Raw genomic sequence first — 10,658 nt, 5'->3', positions numbered from 1 at the left:
TCCTTAGGATACTTTCCAATGATTTTGGAACCATGTCATATGATCTATAAGATAGATGACACCTTAATCCTAACATTCTCCCACTTGACATCATACATTGTGAATACATCCATAGGAATCACAAACAAGAGAAAATCATCCCTTAGACATTCATGTACCATTTGAATCTTCACCTTGCTCTCATGATCCAACAAGACACTTGCAAAAACAACAATGACAACCTCCATCAAGAAAAAAACTCCTCGCAACATGCCACATATGGAAGAAAAAAGGAACATGCCACTTGAGGTGAACCATGCCAACTATCATTGAAACCTACATCAATCTCTACATGAACATAAGCATCAAATTCAAATGATAACAAAGGCTCTAAGTAACTACCTTACTCATATCATCTGGAATAGAAACCACAACAAATTGTAATTCATCCAAGCTAACCATACCTTAAACCATGGTAAACCAACATAGATAAAACTTCATGTTGTCAACATATCAACTCTAAACCTGCAATAAAATCTGTATATCCAACCTCCTATCTCAAAGAAACATACCAATGCACAAAAGACCACAGAAAAGGACAACTAACATAGTATGCATCACCACTAAAATAATATTATGGATATAGACAGTCCACATTCGAGTCATACCATTATAGTCAATAGGCTATACACACCTACAAATTGTATAACTTGGAGCTCCAAATCCAATGAAACATGTTAACTCATTATCACATTAGTAGTACAAAAACCAAGATATCATAAAGGATAAATAGACATATATCCAAAAACTCCCACTGTACAAGTAATGCCAAATCTTAGAAACATTAAAGCATAAGAATTCTAATTATAGTACTTCATATAGAAGATGTGGCTAACTCCTCTATCACATAGTGTCAAGGAAACATACATGATCCACAAATCCCACAACCAAAAAAGGTGCAATAACTCTCTCACCATTAGTTTCCATAGCTCTCCCAAGTTTGACACACTCAACCATGTGTATACAAACATCCAAGAAGAAATAAAATACCAAAAAGAGATCCTACAAATAAAACCATATCCTTGTTCTACACTAACATGTACCAAGCTATGTAATGTAAAGTCTCATTCACCATTCCCATATTGAAAGGATATCAACATCTAACATTCAATAAAATGAAACATGGCAACAATATATGTAAACCTCTCATACCAAAGGTATATCAACCACCAAGAAATATCAGTCAACTTCGATCCTTACAAGGCAGACTCCAGTCCATCCGAAGATTCATAGCACAACTAGCGGATAAGTGCAATCCTTTTCAACACTTGCTACATAAAAACATCAAATTCAAATGGGATGATAACTATCAACAGGCTTTCCAGACTCTCAAAGATTATCTTCTAAATCCGCCAGTTCTGATGCCACCAGTTCCAGATCAACCACTGTTATTATACATATCAGCTACTCCAACAACACTTGGGGCACTCCTAGCGCAACAAATAGTTGACGGCAAGGAAAAAGCAGTATACTATATCAGTCGCACATTGGTGGGATATGAGCTAAACTACACACCAATTGAGCGTGCATGTCTCGCTGTGGTCTTTGCTTCACAGAAATTACGACATTATATGCTCACTCACAAGACTAAGTTGATTGCAAGAATTGATCCACTAAAATATCTTCTCAACAAAGCTACACTTACTAGGCGACTGGCCAAATGGGTAATGATCTTGAGTGAGTTCGACATCGAGTATGTGGACAGAAAAGCAATAAAAGGACAAGCAATCATGGATCAATTAGCAGATGCTCCCATGATAGATGATGCTCCTCTAAACTCAGAATTTCCAGATGAATCCATTCTAACAATATCACATGCAAAGCCATGGCAATTATACTTTGATGGCTCATACACACAGCATGGGGCAGGAGCTGGTATTCTCTTTATAACTCCTCAAGGCGATTCTATACCAAAATCATACCGCTTATCATTTCCTTGCACCAACAATATAGCGGAATATGAGGCATTAACAACAGGATTACGAATTGCAGTTCAGTGGAAGATCCAAGAACTTCGTGTTTTTGGGGATTCTCAACTTGTCATCCGTCAAGCAACTGATGATTACCAAACAAAAGATGAAAAACTAATGCCTTACAAACAACTGGTAGATGATTTGAAACAGCACTTCATAAAGATAGATTTTGAACAGATACCAAGAGAGCAAAATCGTGCTGCAGATGCTATGGCTACAATTGCTTCACTAATTGACCTGCCTCAAAATGAAGCCTGCTATGAGTTCCTGGTAGACAACCTATTGGTTTCTTCATATGAGATAATGCCTACTGAGATGATATGTGTTGTCGGTCCCGAATCCCAGTTATATGGTTCCATTTTTACATATCTTCGCGACAATATCTTACCTCCTGATCTATCAAACAACCAACGCCGCACTTTCATTCACCAATCCTCTCGATATGTCATTTTAGCTGATATCCTATACCGACGAGGTCTAGATGGCACTCTTCTTAGATGTCTAGAAAGCGACGAAGCTCAGATTGTGTTACGTGAAGTGCATGAAGGGATATGTGGTCCACATACTAGTGGTCCTACCTTGGCCAAGAAACTCATCAGGACTGGATATTACTGGCCCAATATGGAAAAAGACTCATATCAGTTTGTCAAGAAATGTAAGCAATGTCAAATTCATGGAGACCTCATACATGCACTGGCACAAGAACTACAACCACTTGCGTCTCCTTGGCCCTTTTGTCAGTGGGGACTCGATCTCATAGGCAAGATTCACCCTCCTTCTTCCAATGGTCATAAATTCATTATCATAGCCACAGAGTATTTCACAAAATGGATTGAAGCCATGCCTCTCACACAAGTCACTGGGAAACAAATTGCTACCTTCATCCTGAACTACATCATTTGCCGATATGGTATTCCCAATTCCATTATCACTGATAATGGGCATCCCTTCAAAAATCAGGATGTTTGTGAACTCTGTGAGCACTTCCATATCTCCCATCGTTTCTCCACACCATATTACCCCCAAGGTAATGGCCAAGCTGAGGCGTCTAATAAAACAATTCTTAAAATCCTCAAAAAGATAGTCGACGACGCTGGCCGTAACTGGCATATCCAACTCAATCCAGCACTTTGGGCCTATCGCACAAGTGTCCGCACACCTACAGGAGCTACACCCTACTCACTTGTCTACGGCGCTGAAGCCATCTTGCCTATTAAGGTCGAGTTACCTTCTTTATGGGTCTCTTTGTGAAACATCATCAACGATGAAGATTACAAGGTCTCTCACTTACAAGAACTAGAACTGCTAGATGAACGGAGACAAACTGCTTTTAATCATCTTAAGGCTTACCAACAGCGAATGAGTCGCAGCTACAATCACAAGGTCAAGCCTCGCACATTTGAGGTAGGTGACTTGGTTCTCAGAGAAAACCCCAAGAATCAGCAAGACAGAGAGAAGAAGGGAAAGTTTGAACCAAACTGGCTTGGTCCTTACATCATCACAGCAGTATATGGCTCAGGGGCATATCAACTCTCTACTACAGAAGGTGAACCTTTGGAGGATCCTATCAACAGCATGCACCTTCGCTGGTTCTACACATAGCTCATCAGAGTATCCTAATTTCAAAAATACAAAAAAATATTATAAAACAAAAAAATCGTTACTTGGTGAAAACCTGGCAAACAAGTGCCTTGTGACACAAAAAAATTGAAAAATCGAAAAAAGTAAAGAGAAATAATTTCATCCAACGGTGAAAACCACTTCGGTGGCGCCCTGGGCAAGTACCATGGTGAAAACTGGGTCACCAGCACCATGCATAGAGACTTTGCTCCTCTCTCCTTCAGGATTCTCTTTCATCCTTCACTTTGCACACACTCACAACCTATTCGTCCATAATAAACTTACCCATTCCCATCATGGCTTGTTATTGATCTACCCAAGATTAGTTCGCCATTCATAATAAACCTCCCTTTCCATCCATAATAAATCAGATCCTATCTGTGGCTAAGGCAATTCCTACGTCTAGTGATGGGTGTGGAACTGAGGACATCACATGTTTCGAGGAGTAAAGTTTCTTCCAGCTTCCTTCAGTCTATTCACGCACAATCCGCAATAAAGCAACATTTGCATCGCAGATCCGCAATAAAGTTTCATCTTCTTCACAATAAAGTATTAGTTTCATGGATTCAGTCAGTTTCAGATGAGACACAGCAGCAACAATGGGCTTCAACAAAATCAAATCTTTCAACAGACTCAGACAACATTATGGTTCAGTGTTAATCTATCCCTTTTGTGAAAGTGAACATTGTGACCACAATCAAACATGACTTATACAAGTGACAAGAGACACTAAACTTGAGGACTACAGTGGATGTTGGTGTCGAGTCTTGGTTTTCTTTTGATTTCATCTTTTTGGTGACATGTCTTTTAGCTTTTCTAGGATGTCTTTGACTAGAGATTCTATCTCTAGGATGTCTTTGACTAGAAAGGCGAGGATGGGGTATCATCACCTATTTGCATTTGTTGTCTATGGATTGTCTCTTAGTAATGCTATGACTTGTCCAGGGATATGAGGACACTGTGGGTCTAGTATGAACTGGGGCATTCCTTGTTTGTGACTGTCTTATCTCCATGCAAACAGGTACAATGACTTTCTGGGTCGAACACATGCCTCGATTGTCATAACCTACTTGCCATAATAAAGCTCAATGATGATAACGCACAAGAAGCTCTTTCACTTTCATATCTTCTGTCTTTCATCCCCCCTTTCTTGATTGACTTCCATCATCCTTCTCGAGTCCGCGTAGCCTGATATCACATGACTGAGTATAATGACACACCAAAAACATTTGCATTTCATGTAGTTGCACCTGCATTACCACATATAAGCATCTCATACATACATATAGATATCACAACTACATCACATCCTGCATACAACATCTGTTAGCACAATTTACATTTGCATTATCATATTCATCTGCATTACATACATTCACATTTGCATTAGCATAACATATAGAATCATAAAAGAACAAAAATATTGCATTGCATCATGTAAATATTTGCATCCATATCATAAGCATCACATAAGAACATCTCATCACATAGGTACACATGCATATAGCTGCCACAAAAAATGAATCATCTCTCATATATATAATAAAAAATGTCATGATACAATGATGTCAAAAAAATCATATGGCTACAATCACCCGCAGGTGTCTACAATACAAAAAATGGTACAAATACTGATACAAGGGAGACCTCTATGGCTATGATGAACTCCCTCCCTCGGAGCCGGCTGGCCTCGACGGAATCTGAGCCCTAGAAGGACCCGCTCTAGGATCACCCTGCCTGTCTGGTGGTGGTGGAGGACCCATGACCCCACCACTAGATGCCTGTCTCCTCCGGCTCCCTCCCATAGCCGTCGCTGTCCGCGATGGTCTATGGAAGCTCCTTGCCCACTGATCTGCTGGCACGACACCATAATACAGGTCCCTCCAGTAGGCGATCTCCTCTCCGGCTCGCAGCACATATGCGTAGCCTACTCCTGCATCCTCCGCCGCCTGCCTCCCTGGTCTCAGCGCTGTCTCAGCCTCAGTATAGTGCTGGATAGCCTAATCCCTCTCTCGCTCAGTGTCCCTGAGCCTCATCCTGAGTCGGTCTCTCTCCCTCTCCAACTCCTGGATCTCATCTGCCTAGCCCTAGCAGATCTCCCTCAGCTCTAGCAGCTCATCCTCCTCTGGGTCTCCCCCCTCTGCCTCTGCCTCTGCCCGTGGCTCTCCCTCTGCGGGTGCCTGCCCCTGTACCCCTCCTTGTACCTGTACTGGTGCCTGAATGGGTACCTATCTCAGTACATGCCTAGGTCCCTGTACCTGTCTCTATCCCGGTGCCTGTATTGGCACCTATCCCTGCATCTGTCCCTATCTCTGTCCCTGTACTCTAGGACCCTGTGCTGCTGGTACCTGCAGGGGCAATCCACCGCGACCCCTCACCACCTGGGCCTGTCCCTCCTGTCCACCCTCTCTCCGAGGTGCCACCCTCCTCTCCCCAACTACTCCCCTCTGCCTCCGTCGGCCTTTGCCTCCATCACCCCCACCGTCATCATCATCATCTCCTCCTACCTCTCCCTCCAGTAGCTCCCCTGGATCTGTCAGTCGAGGGAATGGATGCTCTGCCCAGTAAGTTGTATACTCTACATCCATACCTGCATCCTCAATCTCTGGCCACATATCCCAGGGTAGGGGCATCATCTCTGCTAGCTGTGTGATGGCCTGATCATATGATAATAATGGCCCGAACTGTGCCTGATCCCTCACTGTGCGGGCATACATACCCGAGCTTCGTGGCATCCTCTGGATCCTGCCAAACTGTCTGCCAACCCTATCCACCAGCTGTCTCTCCAGTATGTAAGGCGTCCGCCCAATCAAATATCTACTCCTGAAGGTATAAGGCAGCTCCACTGCGTCATCCTCCCACTCCTCGCACCCCAGGTACGGCCTCCAGATGACTACATCAATGTCATCTATCACACGCCTCCAGTGCTCTAACCTGCCAATCCGAGGCTGTGAAGTAATCATATCATAAAGATGCACAAAGCTCCGCCCCTGACCTCTGCCCCTGAAGTGTATCGGCCGTGTGATAGGCAGATGCTCGTATGCCCACACCTGTAGCAGTGTCACTCCACAACCCAGTCCCACTGATCCATGGTAGACGAATTGGTGAAGCTCATAATACAGATGTGCCAAAACACATGGACCCCATGCATACCTGGTGTGCTCAGTCACCAATATCTCCAGTGCTCCTCCCCAGCCCACTGCCAACCCCCGTGTCGCCCTGTCTGGACACAAGAACCCACTGATGGCTCCTCCAATCACAGCTGGCAATGCTAACCCTGTCGCAGTCATGGTATCCCATGCCACGTGCCCTGCTCTCATCTCTAGCCCGGGATCCTGGAACACCCTTCTCAAAGCCTCCCTGTCTCTGTCACGATCGTATGGGATCAGCTCTCCATCGATCGGTATATGCAATATCCTATAGACATTCTCGAGGGTCACTGTCATCTCCCCCATCGGCAAATGAAATGTGCATGTCTCAGAGTTCCATCTCTCCGCCAGCGCAGTCAGCAACCCCATGTTTTCCCAAAACTCAGGCACATATAATACGTGTCTCAATCCCATCTCCTCAATGGCAGCTCTATCCTGAAAAGACAACTCTGGTCGCAACCTCTGTGTGGATGGGAATCTCTCCCGTGACTCTAGCATAGGCAGATACTCCTGCAGTCAAACAATCAATCATGTCAGTTATCGTGGCATTCACTGTTCATCACAAAATGCTACTCACTATCTAAATGCATATGGTTATCTATTCTAGTGACACTCACTCTTCATCACAAAGTGTTGCTATCTATCCTAGTAGTGCTCCCTGTTCATCACAAATTACTACATGTGTGACATTCCCTATTCATCACAAAGTGTTACTCACATTTAGCACTCCCTGTTCATCACAAAGTGCTGCTCATCCTTTGGGTACTCCCTGTTCATCATAAAGTACTCTATCTTGGTGCTCCATGTTCATCACAAAGTGCCTTGATCTATCCTAGTCTTCCTAGAGGACCTGCTTGAGTGTATCCTCTCAGCAGCTTATCCAATCGACAGCGTATGTTCATCACAGAACTGCCGATTTGACCTAGAAGACTAAAAACTTGCATTTTCTGACATAAACGCGCTTTAAACTCACAAACGTGCCTCTTGACTGCACAAGCGCGCTTACACAACGCAGACGTGCCTGTTTGACATAAACATGCCTAAATTACTCACAGACATGACTTTGGAACATAAATGCCACTACAGGACATAAATGCGCCCGCATCAAGCACAAACACGGTTCCAGACGTAAATGCGCCTGGAACTGACACAGACGTGCCTGGCGGACATAGACGCGCCTGACACCGACACAGACGCGGTTGCACATTTTTGCATTTTTTTGTGCCCTATTCCTAAGCGCATTTATTGCTAAACTACCATGCATTAATGACAAATTTGAAATGCGTCAAAGTACGAGGAGGTTTGGTGGTACTTACCGGCTCTCCTGCCTCTGCTGGTCTCTGAAATCGACGAACATGGTCGAATCTATGCACGAAAGCCATCACTGCTGACTGCTGCTGCTCTTTTTCTCGCTCTGCACTGTGATCTCGTGCAGGTGTAGATGACAATGAGGATGTCTTTTGCCCGTGGTCTATCTTATAGCCTATCCTAGCTTTAGCCTTCATTTCCTGAGTCAGTCTTCTTCATCCCATGACTCTATCACTTTATCCAGTCAGTCCATTCTAGCCTTTCTTTCTTATCGAGAGATTGTCTGCAATCTTTCCAGACTTTTTCATCCAATCTCTCGAGGGGGCATATCATTCCCATTCTGGGGCAACTCTGTATCAGTTCATCTTATCTTCTTTGAAACAACGCGACAAGCCGCATTGTCTCAAAGAGGGGCAAAATGTAGACACCTAAAATTGTCCAGTCTAATTAAATAAATATTTTGTTTATTTAATTATCTAAGCCTAATTCTTCTATTAATTAAATAAATCTTTATTTATTTAATTAATTCATTTATCCTCTTCTAGCCTTATTTCTCATTTAAATAAATACATTTATTTATTTAAATTATTCTTTTCCTAAATTAAATAAATATTTTTATTTATTTAATTATCATACTTCTTCTATTAATTAAATAAATCCTTATTTATTTAATTAATTCATTAGCTTTTTCTACACATGACACATGTCATTCATCTCTTAATTCCTACACTACCTACCTCTTTCATTATTTTGGTATTTCTTTTACATACCCTCTAATCCTAGCCGACCTCTCTTTTTACACCTCTCAATCTTAACCCTCCATTTCATATTGTGTCTTCTATTTAAGAAGATGCTTTCTTCACTATCAAACCCTAATCATGAATCCTAATCACTCATGCTAATGATCTTTCATGCAACTTGCTACACTACGATCCTACTTGCAACCACATTCCGTTCTTTGTTGAGCTCTTGTGCATATAAAATCTGAGAGCAAATATATCAAGCAAGATCAATGGAGATAGGAAGAATGGATATCAAAAACCCTATTGGACATGTGATGGTATAATCTTTGTGATTTCATGTGATTTGCATTGTCTTAGGTAATCTTCATATGTTATGGTGGATCTTTGTTGATTGTTAGGCTAGGGTTTTGTGGTTGAATCCATTTAGCCTTTCAATATTGTTATTATTGTTATCCATTTTCACCATATACACAAGCAAACAATCCATTTCCACAACAAAGGGAATTATGCCCAAAGCCACAAACCATTTCTTGTACCTCTCCAAATAAGTTCTCCAAACTATCCATAGCTTAAGACCAATAATAAGGAGAACAACAAAAATCTATAAAACCATGCATCTTCTTCTCAAAAAGTCCTCAGAACTTCTATATTCAAGAATTATTCACATGAGAAAACAAGTTACATAATAAATTATGCATATGACAAGTAGGTGGGAATTACCTCTCAAATCATTAAGTTGCTAAGTAGACCAAGAGTGGGAAACAAGATTCTCATGTGCTCAAAACACCAGGCAATAAAGCTTATAATAAATGACAACCTTCTCTTTAGGTCCATAATGGATTCAAATACATAACTAGGTGTAGGCTCCTTTGTCCTTCTCTATCAAAATCATCATTAAAGAGTCACCATCTCAATGTTGAACCCAAGGCAGGACTAAGAAGGGGGGTGAATTAGTCCAAAACAAATATTAAATGCAGTATATAAACAATTAAACTTCAACACACATCCACACATGAACACCAAGATTTATACATGGAAAACCCAAATAGGGAAAAACCACAGTGAGCACCTACCCAAAAAATATAACCACTATGAATATTAGATTACAAAGAAAAGAGCTAACTACTTTGGACTTACAAACTAAGGCTGATTGCTCATGGGGCGAGATACAAAGAGGACTTGCAAAACCTAAAGCTAACTGTACTTAGGGTAAGATATAAAAATGATATGAAAAGAAGGATCTCCTGATCATGAAGTTGTCCTTGAACTCTACATCAACACACACAACTTTGATTTCAACTCCCAACACTCTATCTCAAATCTCTATCACGGTCTCAACACAACTTTCACATCATTGGAACACAACTCTTCTTCTACTCTTTACAGAACCTCATTGATTATCCTCACGCTGATATTCATCACACTTTCCTTCCTTGCCTCTCTTCTACACAACTCAATCATACAAATCCTTATATACAAGATAGATCATCAAAGCTTAAACCAAGTTGGCTTGAATTAAAATACACATATAAATCCACTCCAAGAGAAAGAGGGGACCAAAAGACAACTTCCAAATATCAATTCATCAATCTACAATCACCATAACATAACCAACAACATATCCACATGCTACACATCCATATAAGTAATTAACAATCAACAACATGCTTTCCAATACAAATAAGTCAAATCCAAATCTCCACACGCTATGGTGATACCCATAATATCAAACGTGCTTCCACAAATCATATCTAAACCTAAGGATAGGTTAAACATAGAATATCACAACCAATAACAATCAATACCACAACACTCGAAGAACACAA

This window comes from Cryptomeria japonica, chromosome 1 (genome assembly GCF_030272615.1).
Source record: "Cryptomeria japonica chromosome 1, Sugi_1.0, whole genome shotgun sequence".
NCBI lineage: Eukaryota > Viridiplantae > Streptophyta > Pinopsida > Cupressales > Cupressaceae > Cryptomeria > Cryptomeria japonica.
This window is presented reverse-complemented; position numbering follows the sequence as displayed.